This window comes from Suncus etruscus, chromosome 7 (genome assembly GCF_024139225.1).
Source record: "Suncus etruscus isolate mSunEtr1 chromosome 7, mSunEtr1.pri.cur, whole genome shotgun sequence".
NCBI classification, from domain to species: Eukaryota; Metazoa; Chordata; class Mammalia; order Eulipotyphla; family Soricidae; genus Suncus; species Suncus etruscus.
In genome coordinates, this window is record NC_064854.1 from 2,306,738 (window position 1) to 2,315,048 (window position 8,311).

Here is an 8,311-nt window from a genome sequence, read left to right on the forward strand (position 1 = left end):
ATCGGTGTCTTAATTACTAATTAAAAGGTCAGTTTCAAATTAACTATAAATATATCACTTTTAGAAGATAATCTATAAAACAGTAAAATAATTAAATATACCTATATAAAATAGACTAAAATTATTATGATATTTTCTAGATTAGTATTTAGATACAGTTTTTTTTAAAAGAAGAATAAAAATCATGTTGCTAATAGTAGCACATAATCAAGATTCAAGAAAGTTTAAATCTTTCTATCATAACAGATAATAAAAGCACATATCTTAGAAGATCTCCAGTCTTTTCTCATATGTAATGAGTTAGATGTATCTGAGAAACAATTGTTAGAATTTATTTCTCCAGTGCACATCAGACTGAGAGAATACAGCAAGCTTACATTGTCCAATTATTTACTGTGCCTATCAAAAATAAAAGCCACATGATCTCCCTTTTTTTTAATTTATTTTATTTTTTTTCTCTTTTATATTTTTATTAATTTTTTAATTTTTTTTATTTACATTTTATTTATATTTATAGCTTCTATACAGGTTCTTCCACCTGCCTTTTTTTTTTTACAGAATCATAGAACATGAATCCTCTTGTTCTGCCTCTTATTTCTATTTCTTCTTAATATCTTGATTTAAGCACCATGATTACAAACATGTTTGTAGTTGGTTTTCAAATATAAAGGGAACACCCCTTTCACCAGTGCAGCTTTCCCACCACCAATGGCCTATAAAGTGGATGAAACCCAAGGGTCAAGTGGTCTCATGAGCATTGAGTGGAAATAAAAAATGGTCAGACCTAAATACCCAATTCAAGGTCAACAAAAAGAGAATAAAGAGACCAAACTACAACAAGTTATACACAAAGGGGACCTGGTACACTAGCTGTCCTGAGGACTAAAGATGGAGATATAGGATATATGCTGGGAACAGGGGCTGAGGGAGGTCAACACTGGTAGTGGGAATGGCCCTAATTCACTGTCACTAAGTGCCTGAAACAGAAATGTGAATGACTTGTAATTCACATTGGTGTCAATAAAAATTAAAAAAAAAATAAAAGAGTTTTGGGCTTTCCAACACATAGTCAACGGGCATTGCTGGCTGCTGTTCTGCTTTTCTCTCCCATGAGCATCCCTACTATGCTTTATCACACCCCTAAAAATGCATTCTCTGTCAGCGCCAAGGGCTCAGGCTATAGCGTTAGTGTACTTTTGTACGGACTCTGGCATGGGTCATTTTCACAGCTAGAGACAAATGCAGCACTGTAAATGTTGTCTGTTAGCTACTTAACATGGGTGGCCTTGGAACCCTGGTTTCTCTCAATTCCTCTCAAATTTAGGTGTCCTCCACACACATCCTGATTGATTTCCACATCCAGAATATTAAATTTTCAGACTCCAGTCATATTAATATTTACCTATTTATATAAATATACACATGTGTATATACATACACATACAATTTGCTATATATTTCATATATAATATATAGATAAATATTATAAATATTGCATATATATTTAGTTTTAGGACCACATCCATCTGTACTCAGGGGTTACTCCTGGCTCTGTGCTCAGGAGATCATATGGGACGCCAGGATCAAACCCAGGTCTGTCCTGGGTCAGCAGCGTGCAAGACAAATGCCCTATCACTGAGTGATCACTCCAGCCAGCTCCAGTCATATTAAAGTCTCACCAAATTTGATTTTAAATATTGCCTAAACACATTTCAGAAATTTCTATTACATGTTACCTAGTACCATTCTGGTAAAGTTCGAATTCTTCCTAACTCATTTCAGTTACATAAGAAACCTACTACTTTCTAATAGAACCAGTTTGAAAAGAAAAGAATTTGCATTGTTTCATATGTAAGCCTTAGCTATAACAATGTCTTTTTCCAATGCCACATAGCAATTTGGAAAAGCTAACTCTAGAAATTTGCACTGCATTTTTCTGTCTTCAGTTAAAGATGTCCTATAAAATAACCCATAATTAGGTGTCTTTTCATGAAGCATAGATTTCTCATCCCTAACGTGAGCAATCTGTTAATGTCATTAGTTTTTGAATCTGGGCCCATACTCCTATAAGAATTTCATGATGAATAGCACACATAGGAAAATGCAAGAAGTTGGGGGTTGCTCACAAAGGCCCACAAAGAATATGATATTTATGGGGGAAAAAGGAAATATTTAAGGGAAACTGATAGACAAGTATTCTTCTATATAATACCCCTTTTTAAAGTTGACAGATGTGCTACAAATGATGAAACAATGATTAATTCAAAGCAGAACCATGAACAAAAGGACTCTTTTGCATAACTTCATGAATTTGTACCTGAATGGTTATTCTGATGATTTTCTTTCAGAAATTTCTTTTTTTGTTCACTTCTTCAGCTTCAGTTTCTAATGGTGAGTGGTATGGTTAGCTTTTTTTACCTGACTTCTTCCCTCTGCATATCAACCAATGTAGAGGTCAAAAACTGATTATGTATGAACACTTTTCATAATAAGGCAGCCATTTGATGTCCTAAATTTCCTCTGAAATGGATTTGAAGTGATGAGGGAATCAAAAATTTAAAACCAAAATAGTCTCTAAATAATTGATCTCAGATTATGCTAATTTGAAAGTTTCTGTGATTTGGATTGTCAAAAGAGTTAGATTGAAATATACAAATGGCCTGAGAGATATTTCAGGGGTTAAGGAACTTACAGTCCACAAAACAGACTCAGGTTCAATTTCTGACACTGCAAATATTGCTCCAAGCTTGCCAGGAGTGATCCCTAAGAAAACGAGATAGAGTAAGACCTGAGCACTACTGGTTGTGGATATCCTCACACAATAAAATAAAATGAAAAGCATAACCAAGAAAGCCATGCATTGCAAAATGTCTTAATTTAAAATGTAATTAGTTTATTAATAAAATTTTAATTCAGTGTATTGTCCTTGTGAACTAGAGGATATAAATTTATTCTATTACCTTCTAATTGTACAAATGTTGAACCATCGTGACTTTCATCAAAATATTAATTCTAGATGAGGAACATATATAATATTTTAAATAATATTTTAATATTTGAAGTAATTAAATAAAATAATAAAATAAATATTTAAATCTTATAAGCATTATTTAAACTCTGACATAGTTTCATAAATCATCAGCTGTGTTAAATCCAGGATGTTCAGGTTGCTTGGTTACCAATGATTCACATAGATTTCCAGTGTGCATTGTGTCTGAGAAGGCAGTTCATATATTTTCCATATTTTTATTTGATGAAGGTACACATGTGGTCTATACTAGAGAATATCTCATGTGCATCAGAGAAGAATGTGTATTAGGCTCTTCCTTCTATAATTTTTCCCTCAAACTCATTCTACTCTTGTTAGCTTTAGCTTGTTTAACCTATCAAGAGGTAACAGAGTGGTGTTCAAGTCTTCACACAATACTATTAAAATTGTGTCTCAGAAAAAAATTTTGAATCAACTGAAGATTTGAAAGCCCTTTATGAAGGAAACTACAAGCCACAGTGTCAAGAAACAGAAGAGGATGCAAGGAAGTAGAAACACATTCCTTGCTTGTGAATTGGAATAACTTGCATCATTAAAATGATGACAATGAATTCTAAAGCACTGTATAGGTTTAATGCAATACCTATAAGTAAACCCATGACATATTTTAAAGAATAATATATTGAATTTTATAAGGAACAATAAAGCTCCACAAATAGCTAAAGTAATTCTTGAGAAAAAGAAATGGGAGGTAACACAATCTCAACATCAAATTGTACTACAAAGCAGTAATATTAAAATACATAATGAATCTCAAATCAATGAAACAAACTAGAATGTCTTGAGATAGGTATTTGATACTTCTAGAGAATTAGAGAATGAGAAATATGAAGCAGAGTGAGTCAAATCACTTCAACAGGTAAACTTGGCTAAAGTGGTCAGCTACAAAACCGAAGCATAAACTCATTCTGCTTTTAATGCCAGGTACAAAATTGAAATAAAAATGGATTAAAGACCTTGATATGAGACCTGAAATGTTAAAGTACAGAGGGTGAAATATAGGGATAACTTTTTTATATTTAAATTACAGACTTCTCTACAAGGAGTAAATCTCACTAAGCAAGAAGGTGGAAGGAAAGATACACAAGTGAAACTGCATTAAATTAAGACACTGCTGAACCTCAAATAAATGGTGATTAGAATACAACGACTGCACACTAAATAGGAGAAACTTTTCACCTAAGACTCATAGGGTATGTGGTTAATATCTAAGATATATAAGGTGTTGGAAGAAACATTCATTGTCTGCAATTTTCAATATCAACGAAACAGCCTGTTTATTGGCTGTTTCTTGGCCAGAATTTTGTTTCTTTATCAAAAAAAGAATAATTTTACCGTTTAATAAGCCTATAGCTTTTCTACATTTATTTGAATAAATTAGATTGATTCTCAGGTATATGTGGACAAAAGATTTTCCTATATTCCATCTCATAGTTAGTTATTCCATAACTAGTTGTTTGTGATATATTCCTATCATATTTAAGACAATAGGCTCCCATTTGAGATAAGAATAGAGAGGACTTGTCTTTAGTCTTGTAATTATTCTCTGATTTTAGTAAATACTGATTTTAACTTTTCTAGCACAATCTAAATCTCTTCAAATATCAACATTAGGGTCAGTTAAATTATTTATCAAGTTCATTGCAATTACTCTTTGTTAATCTTCTATTATTAGAAGAAATTATAACAAAATTACTCATATAGTTTATATTATTGAGTGAGGTAGACACAAGTATGAAAAGTGGGGTTCTCTAAAAGGCACTAAATTATTTTCTACTAAATAAAAATATACCTGTATTTAACAATGAAGAACACAAATTAACTCAAAGAATATTTAAAATCTAAATAAGTAATGTCCATTTTATTTTTCAAAAAAAGAACTCTCAGGGAATGATGTAAACTTTAGTATTCTAATGTTCAGAACTCTGATTTCTTCTCATCCTAGTGTATGCCACATTAGTTTACCAATGAGAGTTTACTACCCAATTTATATCCTCATTATCTTTAAGTAGGAGAACAAGTAGAAAAGAAAAATCTCTTTACTTGAATTAATCATGCTCTCAATTTTTTATAAAAGAAAAACAAAAAGGTCTTTGGATTTAATTTCCCTAAATTTCCTAAAGTTAAAATATATTGTTTTCTTATTTTGCTTCTTACATTACATATTATAATGGTAGAAAATGTTAGTAAAACTATAACCTGAGTTTATCGTGAAAGGTTTGTAATCCACTGTGGTCAAAATAAAATTATTAATATATATATATATATATATATATATATATATAAAACCTGAGTATAGTTTAGTTTTAATTGGCTGCATGTAGATAACCTTTATTCAATTCCCACCATAGCATATGGCCTGGAACATTTTCAGGATTGAGACCTGAACACAGACAAATTAGAAATTCCAGAACATCTATGGGTATGTCTTCAAAACAACACAAAACAAAATTTCTGGAAAAGACTAAAATTATCATAAAATTTTAGTAATAGTGTAAAGCTAAACATAATCACCTGGGGCTGGGCAGTGGCACTAGAGGTAAGGTGTCTGCCTTGCCTGCGCTAGCCTTGGATGGACCGCGGTTCGATCCCCCGGTGTCCCATATGGTCCCCCAAGCCAGGAGCGACTTCTGAGCGCATAGCCAGGAGTAATCCCTGAGCATCACCGGGTGTGGCCCAAAAACCAAAAAAAAAACAAAAAAAAAACAAAACAAAACATAATCACCTCATATTGAGGCCTAAATATATACAATTATTTGTTATATTTATTATATTATTTATAATATATACTATTAATATAATTATATACATTTATACATATGTGTTTTGTTTCCGGGCCACACTTGGCTGTGCTCATATTACTCATGGCTCTACATCACACCTGGTGACCTATGAAACCAGATGTGGTTATTGGGATCGATCTCTGGGTGGTCAAGGACAATACAAGTGTCTTATATTATCTCTCTGGCCTTAGACCTATTATATTATGTTTGCATTTCTTATTGGGAAAGTTCTAATAATTCTTTTTTTGTTTGTTTTGATTTTGAGGCCACACTTGACAGCTCTAAGGGGTTACTCCTGACTCTAAGTAATCATTATAAGTAAAGATTCGATTTTTTTTTAATTTGGGAACACATACCAGATCTGCTTCTTTTTCTCTGAACTTGGGAATTAAAACTAGTACTGTTAAGTTACCATATGCAATTTTAGGGATTGAATCGGTCAGTATGTGTAAAGCACTTACCCTATTTCACTGGTCTTATTAAGTAAAATTTTAAAAGATGCAGAGCTAATAAGGGGTTTGGGCATGAATCAAACTAGATTTTATAATTTTATAATAAGGAATACTCTTTAGTGATGATTCATATTATTTATAGTGATTTTAAAAGTTAATGTCATATAGATCAGTTCTTTTATATTATATTGAATTAAAGATAATGAAGAAATGAGAAAGAAAATGCAATTCATGTGTAACTTCTGCCAATATTAAAAATACTCCAAGTCTGTAAGAGCTACAAATTTTGTATGAAGAAATGAACTGAAATAAAAATATATTAATCAAGGGGACTACATGTGTGTATTTATATGAATGTATATGTGAAATAGACACATTTAAAGACCCTTTTAAGGACTACGTAATAAGTACAACGTCAAAGCTCAATACCATTTAAAATCATATTTTATACTTCCTACTATTTCAAATTTCTTTTACTTTGGGTAACTAATATTAAATCTGAAAGTAAATTAAGTGGAGGAGCATATCACAAAGTAATGCGACTCACCACCATCTGGGCTAATTCATCAGAAACTCTATAGTGAACTTCTGCGGGCTTGTCCCATGAGTCCAACAGTCCTCTAGCATCTGAGGTTAGTCACATGTTAGAGAATAGGGGTCATTTTCAGGAGATTAGAAGATTTTATTATTCTCGGTAGTCTTTGCTATGGGCTTACTCCTGGCTTATTCAGCTTCATGTAAAGCAAGCCCCTTGTCCACTCTTCTGAGTCTCAGGCCCCATAAAACAATTATAATACTATGACTCCTACTTGTACAGTTTCTTGAAGTCAAAAATTTGTTTAAGGATGAGAAGTTTTATGTGACAATCCAGTTCCTATCCAAACATATCTTTAGAATTTGAACTGGTTAAAGCTTTTTTCTAATTCTTTCTGTTTGTGTTTGTTTGTTTTTTGTTTTGTTTTGTTTTTGGGTCACACCCGGTGACACCTAGGGAAAACTCCTGGCTATGCGCTCAGAAATCTCTCCTGGCTCTGGGGACCATATGGGACACCGGGGATCAAACCCAGGTCTGTCCTGGGTCAGCCACATGCAAGGCAAATGCACTACCGCTGTGCTTTCACTCTGACCCCTTGATTTTTCCTAATTCTTTTTTTTTTTATAATTTTTATTGAGACCTTATAATGTGAATTATAAGTCTTTCACAGTTGTATTTCAGGTACATAGTTAATCAGTAGATATTTTTTTAATTTTTTTTATTTTGAATTATGAGAACAAAAGATGCAAAGAAAGAGGACAAGGTAAAGTTACAGTGGAAGGATAATCACCCATAATATAATTCTCAGAAGTCCCTTTGCTGATATCTTAACTTTAACTTTCAGCCAAAGAATGTTAAGATAAATAAAACAGAATCCATGTGAAATTACTTTGTCCCTCAAGTCCCCAGATTGTAACACATTATAATATTTCTTTACAGCACACAAGGCAATCTAAAGCCATAAAACTTATGTAACTCCTTAAACATTAGAGGCATAGTATTTTTTACATTTCCATGTACATGCATATTAGCTTAAGTTAATCTCAAATTTCAAGTGTTTTTTTTAAGGATTAGAGTCAAAGGAGCACAGTAAAAATGGTGTTAGAGTGGCAATTGTTGTTTGCATAGGCCCACCAAAATATGAGAGGCATGGAAAGAAATAACCTTGGCCTAAATACAAAGAGATCCTACCCCTGAAGTTTCCTGGCATAAGACCAACTCTAGGCTCCAGGCAAGTTATTGTCCAATCCAAGACATTGTCCGTAGTGCCAACACACTTTTCACAGAGTCTCTGTTGTTGGTATCATGTTTCTGTATTAAAGATCCTGGAATCTGCATATCCTACATTGAAGTCATGATGTGGAGCGTCTTCTCGTTTCACCTCACCATTAAAGGGCAATGCAGGAAGCCCTGTCCTGTAAGCAGGTCGTTGTTGTTAAGTCTTCTCAGTGTTAAGGGAATTCTCTTTTGAGCAGGTCGATGTCTGAGCAGT